The 8,549-nt window shown below is 37.5% G+C and overlaps 1 protein-coding gene across 1 annotated transcript in view; it reads left to right on the forward strand.

Moving 5' to 3' along the window:
- Positions 1–8,549, forward strand: part of INPP4B (inositol polyphosphate-4-phosphatase, type II, 105kDa) — a 325,870-nt gene that overhangs the window by 53,114 nt on the left and 264,207 nt on the right. The window lies entirely within an intron of this gene.

Below are 8,549 nucleotides of genomic sequence, written 5' to 3' on the forward strand. Positions count from 1 at the left end.
TGGGAAGGGGAGTGAAAGATGAGGTCAGCTAGATAGCGGTGAAGGGTAGCTGTGCTTCCACAGGCTCCTGGCTGTGCCAAGAAGAAAAATGCTGGGTTTTATACCCATCTCTCACTCTGAGATTTAATGAGATTTTCTTTTTCCCTGAATAAGTTGAGTGCCTCTAATTTATAAGAAAGGCTATAGTGCTATTCTAGCCTCACATTTGGTTTGTCAGCAGCTACTAATGACTGTTAAGGACAAAACGGTGCCTTCTATTTCAGTATCTTCACTAAGCGCTACTATTTACTATTCCCTTTCTTTTTCTGACCAACCCTGAGAAGTGAGCTGAATTCTCCACGGTGCCACCAGAACGTATTTGCTGGGTGACGGTAGCTAATTTTAAGGCCAATGTTATGGAAGTGGTTATGTGTTTTGTCAAATGTGCACAGTTTGCATTTATCACCACTGAATTTTATTTAATATTTTATCACTTGGTTGGTGAGGATACTGAGAGCCTATAGTTTTGCCTTCAGTTTTAGGTTTGAGTCTCTTTTGTTGGCATTAGCAAATGTTACCACTATTAATTACACGCATCTTTGTTCCGGAGCATCTATTAATGCAAGACATCTGCGCTTTATGACTTTGCAGTGTAATTTTTCCAAACAATTGGTGAGGGACCTTGTGAAACTTTTTAAAAAAAAAAAAAAGTTAAGGTATGCTACACCAATGCTTCTGATAACTCTAACAGGTTTGTGACATGTGACTTCTTCTACAAAACCTGTTAACTCTTTACCTTCCTATTATTTTATAACTTTCTCTTATTTTATTCTGTGTTATAATTTCTACCCATTTGTCCAGTACAGAGGAGTTCTTCAATAGAAAGACTTGAAATCTACTAGTATGTACCTGCTTGTAGAAGATTGGTAATACTAATCACAGGCAAGGATTGGCCAGGATATTAACCTAACTTTAGTTTTTTAGGGTAAGTTAAACACTTCTTTTTTTTTTTTAAAAACTGAAAATGTTACCTAGATTAATCAAAAACTTGCACTTGATTATACTTAGACCAGAAGAAGTGAAAAGGCGGGGAAAGCAGTCTGTTGCGAAGTCATGCATACTCTATTTTCTTTTGTAGAAAGAAAGAAACAATTGCAAATCTGATACATTAAAAAGAATTGCTAGGTTTGGGAGAGTTTTGGTTGCGTGGTTTTGTGAGTTTTTTTTTTAAAATTATTTTTATTTTTTCTTAACTCTCAATAAAAATTCCAGTTAACACCTTGGTGGGTTTTTTGGTGGTGTGTTTTTGTTTTGTGTGGTGTATTTTAATCACAGGCATCTGGCCTTTAGTTTGTTCTTGGCTTACTCAAGTTCTTAGACTTTGGCTCGTCTTGACTATTTGAAAAGTCTGCCTGATATTGAATGTATCTGTAGACTTTTGCCATTGACCTTTCCTTTAGAGCAATATTTATAAAGAATAGAACAGATGTGGAACACAAAAGCTTGTGAAACAAAAATGGATATCTATGTACTGTTTCAGAAGGGTATAAAAGCTTTCCTAATATAAGAACGTTCTGAAGTATTCCCATGAGAGAAGATAAGCCTCAGCATTGCCAATGAAGTCTCCTTTTTATCACAGCCTAACACGCTAGTGCTAATGGATCAACTCTTCAGAGGATGACAATTAATTCTATTTCTGTTAAGTGCACTGCAGATACTACCGCAGCATGGTACCTGAGTGACAAGCTCCTGTGTCCTGCCAGCATCAGGTGGTTTGATTTCATTGGAGTAGGGATTATGGGATGCAGCACTACTGCTTCGTTGAGCAGATTTACCAGTGGTTATGGAGAATTTGCAGCTGTTCACTTGGTCTCCTTTTTTGCAGGAGTTATTTTGATGGTGGTGGCTTGTTGATGTGCTGCAAAGTTGAGGTGAAAGGGAAAAAAAAAAAAAATTTGTTCCAGTAAAAAAAAACAAACCGCCTCCCTTCTCTTAAAATAGCCAGGATCACAGCCCCATTTCAGAATCAGTAGGTGGAACTGCTTTTAGCTGACACAGTCTTTGATTTTTATGGGTATCTCCTAAGATACATAGGAAGGTTAAATAAACAGACCTAAACTCTAATGGGACATTTTGAGGATTAATGTCAATGTAGTCCAAGGGCATAATGGGATTCAGTAAGGGGCCAGCGTTTTTGGCATTTTAGAATGGATTTTAAAGAAATAAATACAGTGTACAATCAGTTCTTACTGATGAGATTTTCTGTGTTTGAGGAGCAAGACTTTTTTATCAATGGTCTGGTAAGTAATCAGTGTTACTTGGTCTGGGTTTTATTAAAGCTTTGATAGATTCCTCTCTGCTCAACATTATTTTAATAGCCATGTATGGCCATCTCAAGCAACTCCAAACTTTATTAACAAGCTGATTAATTCTTTGAGATATATGCAGTAGTAAGGAAATGTATTTTTTTCCTAAAGTGAAAATGGCTGAAGAGAGAATAAAATGGGGAATAGGAAGTATTAGGGGTGGTATAGGTTTTCCTGGATGTGTCCTTCCTTTTTTTTTTTACATGTATTGACCCTGTTTTCTTTTCTTCTTTTGGGAAATTTTATACAGACTTTAAGGAATTAGGACTTGTGTCTGGAATGCTGGACACATGGCAGCTACCAGAAGCCAAGTTATTTTTAAAAATATTTCTGAGTTCCTCTGCATTTCTCTTTCATGAACATGGCAACGTTTGTCAGGCTCATGGGGAAGTACTTCTCTGTTCCCTGAGGTGTTTTTTTCTACCAGTCATTCTTTTCTGATCCATGGTGTAGACATACATGGAGGCAAAGTCTTCTGATTGATTCTGCAAATCTCACCGAACGCTTTAAAGACCCATCTTGCATTTTAAAAACGGTTTTAAGGTATTGGTGCTTGCTGTGTTTTGTCTTGGAATCTTTCTTTTTGCGGTCACCAGTGATCACAGTATGATTGTGTTAAAAAGGCAGGATCTGAGACTTCTTCTGGTGCTGGTTGGAACAAGCTGTGCTGCACTTCTTTCTCGCAGTTTCACTTAACTTGCACATGGAAAAAAACCACAACACAACTGCATTCTATAAGTTATAATATTATATGTTTTGAAGTAATTTTAGGGTTGAGAACTGCGCTGAGAAACGAAGACACAAAGAGAATTCCTGTGGCAAAAAAATAATTAACTCTTGAACAGTCACTATTAAAACTTAGGTGTTCATCTAGCCTATTCAAAAAGATGTGAATTGAAGGAAAAATAGTATGTTTTTATATGTGTGAACATTAAACACTTCAAAGAATTATTTGAAATGCTAAATAATCTAGAGTGAGGAGAACTGCAGGTGGGAATTAAATCTGTGTCAACAAAAGCCTGAAAAACTGTGACACTCTGTCCGTGCTGCAGTCCAAAGGTACGTATTTAGCTTTTGTGGACGTAAGCATAGCTGACTGGCTTGACATGGTGGCAGCAGAGCTGTAGCAGCCTGGTCTTCAGCTACCAGGTGTTCACCCAGGGTCCCGGGCAAGCTTGTGGGCTCTTAGTGGAAAGCCAGCTGAGCCCTCCACCTGGACGGCTGCATAGATGTCTCCTGTGTGGCACTGTGAGTTAATGCTGTGAAAGGCTGTTACATTATAGAAGAGGCACCGTGGGCTAAGTCATAGGCTATTAATAATAATGAGAGGGTTTAAATACCACTGAAGTTTGACCTTTGTAAGGAAGCTTGATAGCCTCCGCTAGGAAACTTATGCAGTCTGTGGCCTGGAGAGAAGCAATTTTTTCTTTTATTTATTTTGCTTTTATTTGACATGTTGCTTTGTTCTGAAATAAAAATGATTTTTGTTAAACTATTCTCTGCAGAGAAAGAAGGATTATTCTTGGGAAAGGCAATATAGATAAATATGCTAAGTTTTATCTGGCAGATTTTAAACCAGGAAGAAAATGCAGTTTCTCCCCTTATCTCATCTTCCTAATAAAGTGTGAAGCTTTTGCTTGATTTTTGGTTTTGTTTTTTTCAGATTTTTTTTTGGTTCACCCTCCCAAGCCAAAAACAGTGGATATAGGATTTTGATTGGCAAAATCCTACTGATTTTAAAATTTATGATCTTGAAATGACAAGAAATGTCCAAATAGTGTCACAGACTCAGAAATGTAAGACCGGGAAGGAAGTTCAGAGTTTCTTATCCTTCCATGTTATGGAACACGTGAAGACCCAGTCCGCTACCCTCTCTACTCTGACATGAGTTATGCTAGTGTAGCTTTCCACCCCTTCTGGAAACTCTGAAGCTGGGGGAGGAGAGAAAAGCATCTGGGGCAGGCTTCTGCCTCTGGGAATCTGCAGAGATACAGGGCTTTGTGTGTGTAAGGGGGGTGTCAGGGTTTTTTTTGTTTTTTATTATTATTTTTTATTTTAGTGTTCATGGGGACAAGTGGTAGAACACCTATCTGCATGCACAGTTGTCCTCTAATTTGCTAGCTGTCTTTCTCAGGCAGATTCCCTTCGTGGCCTAGACTCCAATGGCTGCAGCCAGAACTCATGGATTTACCTGGTAATCTTTGATCCAGTCTGGGCAAAACAATTCATATTGCTGTTTCCTGATATAACAGACTTTCCTTTTGTGTTTCAGCCTGATGCTCATTCACGCTTTGCACACTCATAAACTGCTTCACTGTAACTAATTTTACTTAAAATTAAAGCTGAGCTACTACTCTTCCATTGTTTTTTAAAAATAATTATGTTAATCCATTGATTTTTTTGGCGAACTGTTCAGATAAATATACTGCTGTTAACAGAACTAATAGTTTATTTTCAAGAATAAAGATTTTCAGTCGCTATAGAGAAAATTGGGAAAAAAAATCATTGAGACATTATTTGTGCATACTTCTCATAAAATGAATGCATGACTGTTTGAGGTATTCCAAAAACTCTAATAAAAACTATTGATTAGCCAACAGTGCCAGAAATGGCACAAGGAAACATCTAAAATCTTAATCTGAATTTGGATTAAAATGTGAGTTTCTCGAAGACAGACAAAAAAGCTTTGTATTTCACCTGAACAAATTTCCCTTCACCTGATGATATAGGTAGCTACCAACCCGTTTGCTTGCAAAAATACTATTACATTGATATAATGTTAAGCTTTAGAAAGATTGCATATAATAGCTCTAAAAGATGTGCGGAGCTGGTTTTCCAGAACTCATGTTTTACACGGTCTGGCTACATTTGATCCATGGAGTTGAGTAAAGCTTTCTGGATACGGCAGCGAGCACCCAAACTGGCTGTTTATCCTGTAGAGGTGCATTTTGTTTGCACCTGTTCCCGTTCTGGTCCACTGGTGTATTGTATTTCTTTCCTTACTGATAGTTTTAGTCTGACTACTTTTCCGTTAGGTGGGGTCACGTGCTGGTCTTTTTAAGTAAGTTCACACCTGAAATGTCCTGAATTTCTCTGTGGGGAAGAACAGGTCTCTCTACCTTGTGGAAGAATCAATTGCGTTCCCCTGTGCCAGCCCCCCTTCTACCCCTGATAAAATTGCTAGCAAAAAGGTAGGATGAATTTTCATACCTTATTCAATAATGTGTCCTTCTTCGTTTAGTGGTACATTGTTTTGGTGTTCAGCCAGGTTAAATGAACATGAAGACCTCTTACACTTAAAGCAGCATGAGACCAGGAACAAGAGTGTTATGGACGGGAATGTACTATTGCCTTTTTTTTTTTATTTTATTCATGGAGACTCTGATTTTTCAGTGTTTGTGCTCCCCCACACCCCTGATCCATGGCAGATGCAAATATCTTTTGTCTAAATCTGCAAACCGTCTATGCTTTTAGCCTCTACATCATTATTTTTGCATTTGAAAACAGTTCAGACTGCTGTTTGGAGAGAAATGTCTTCAGTTTCTTTCTGCTTGGTGCTGGAACTAAGTTGGATATGTGTCTGACCTGCTAATGCTAACAATTTGGTCATCTTCCAAAATTGAAAAGAATCTGGGAATATTCTTCAGAGTGGTTTCTTTAGCTGTCACTTAAATAACAGGGAATCCAAATCTTCTTTGCACGCATGTAAGCTAATTTGAATATTTTCAGCCCTGTTCTACAGTATTCTACACATGCTTTTCTGTTGAATGGAGGAATATTCTTCTAATTCTTTTTCAAAAGAGGTTTTGAGTACATGTTTCAATTTATACAAAGTAGATAAATTGAGGATGAGGTGTAACTATAATTAATTTCTTACTTGATTTCTTAATTGCTTACTCTGTTTTTTGATTATATGCCATATTCCCTGCCCTCCTTTTAGAAGGTGTTTATTTTTGAGTGTAAAGCTCAAAGTTGAGAAAATCTTTATAGTGATCGTTTCACTGCTCAGCTGTATTCCTAAACTAGACATTTGTAGTCATAAGTCTTAAAACATTCTTCCCTGCTCACTGCGTAGAAAAACGTAACCTGAAAGCAAGGTCTTACCTCTTCTGAAGAAAGCAGCATGATTTGTATGTAAACATTACAGGCTAAAATACGTTATCAACAGAAGTGAGCTTATGTATTCTAGAAATTCTGATTAAGGAAACGTGAACTGTGCTTCCATGATCTTCTAGTAGATGCTTTCTGGTCTTTACTTCATTGCTCCCTGCTTACCCTGAATCAGGATTGTCTAGGTGACCTCGCTATAATGGGTTTATTGCTTCATGTGCCTCCATTGTCTCTCTGCTTCATGGAAGGGGCTACTAAAGACCAGGCAGTTTTGCACTGAATTCTGCATTTCACCCCTTTAAGGTTGTTATTCCTACCTGTGCCCTTCTTGCTTCTTGTCAGCAAGGAGTTCCCATCCCTGAAAGAAGGTTAGAGGTTTTTCTTTCTTGGTGATAGATGCTACCTAAATTGTGAGTGCTGTCTTCTAGGACAGTCCTGAAGATATACACTGAAACTTGCCAACAACGTCGAAATACCCTTTTGGTGGAATGGTGGAATCTTGCTGATGACAGCTTAAGATTTCTAAATTTGACTTGCTACACCTCTTCCCATTTTAATGGGAAAGCTAAAATAACACCATTCACTTTTAAAATATATTAAAACTTCACCTATTTAAAGATAGAAGCATATTCTGTTAAAGTTGGAAAAGACTTTTAGAGCTGAGCAGTTTAAAAAAAAAAAACCCAAAAACGAAGGCCTGGTATTGAGTCTTGTCTGTGATCTTTGTTTATTGCTTAGAGTTTCCCCCAAGGGGACTCTCTATTTATTGTTTTTCAAAAAAGCAGGTTGTTGTGGCTTTTTTTTTCTCCTTAGAACAACCAGTGAAATATGGAACAGCGTGAAATATCTCCTTGATGAAGTATTGTTTTAAAACGTTGCTGGCTCCTTCTCCTTTCTTTCCAGTCATGCACAAGTTCTAAAACTGTAAATATTCAAATGTTCTACTTGTACAGGAATATATATTTTCCTATCCAAAGTGAATAGAAGACTGTTGAAAGAAGCCAGCTCTTGCCTATTAAGTAATATTGTTGTGGCTTGTAAAATAGGGAAATGGAATATCTGAAACTGCAGCTTTCATTTTGATGTATTGCTGGCTGTTATGCTTTTCAGAATTATAAAAGATGTACTTAAGTATGAATTGGAGAATAATGTCAAGGGAAAAAAAATGTTACTTTTTGGCAGTGGCTTAAAATAAATTAAACTTTAGAAATGTTCGGAGTCAGGTGTTCCTATTTTGATTCATTCCCTTGCATTAATATAACCCCAGCATTTTGTGTTGTGAATGACCTTTTCCATTTCAAATTAAAAAGACTGAAATTAGAGAGGCAAGTTTTTTTATTTTTTTCTTTGCCCACGCTGAAATAGGAACATTTTCTAGTCCAAGAAGTAAGCAAACATTTACAAATGGGGAAGGAGTAGAATTTTAGAGTGACATGCTCCATAAAACTGGAGTAAATACAGAATTATCAATTAACTGGTAACAGAAGGGAAAAAATTGGACAGATTTTTTTTTTTCTTGAAAGATTTGGCGGTGTGTGTCTGTACGTGGTGTTTGTGGTATGTGTGTGTCTTGGGGGTGTTTTTTGGTTTGGTTTGGTTTTCCTGGGCAGCTCTCTCCACATTATTGCCTGTTTTTTGGATAGTGAGATCTGAAGGCCATAGATATTGCTGGCCTTAGGCCAGGCCACCTTTCAAGACCCATGGAAGCCATGGACTCTAGCTAGAACTTGCCAGACTGTCTTCATGAGGTGTTTTGCTTTCCCCAGATCAGCAGGTTGTAACAAAGCCTGAGTTCTGATTAGCTCTGCTGAAGGGTAGCTTAACACACTTGTACTTCTAGAAGGAGATTAAGTTAAACTGCTTTTTAACAATTTCCAACCTCCTCAACATACCAGTGTAAAAGGTGAGCAGTGTGATGGTCATTTAACTGTGTATTTGTGTGCATCTATGCAAACTTAGATTAGAATTTGGAAGGAAGGTCGAGACTGTTCTCTCAACTTCTCTCACAACAGTTGTACGTGATTTGCCATTGTGGTGAGATCTTCTGCATCTGGATTCCTCCATTTAATTAAAAAAAAAAAAAAATCGAAATGA

Source organism: Pygoscelis adeliae, unplaced genomic scaffold (assembly GCF_000699105.1).
Source record: "Pygoscelis adeliae isolate BGI_AS28 unplaced genomic scaffold, ASM69910v1 Scaffold66, whole genome shotgun sequence".
Classification (NCBI taxonomy): domain Eukaryota; kingdom Metazoa; phylum Chordata; class Aves; order Sphenisciformes; family Spheniscidae; genus Pygoscelis; species Pygoscelis adeliae.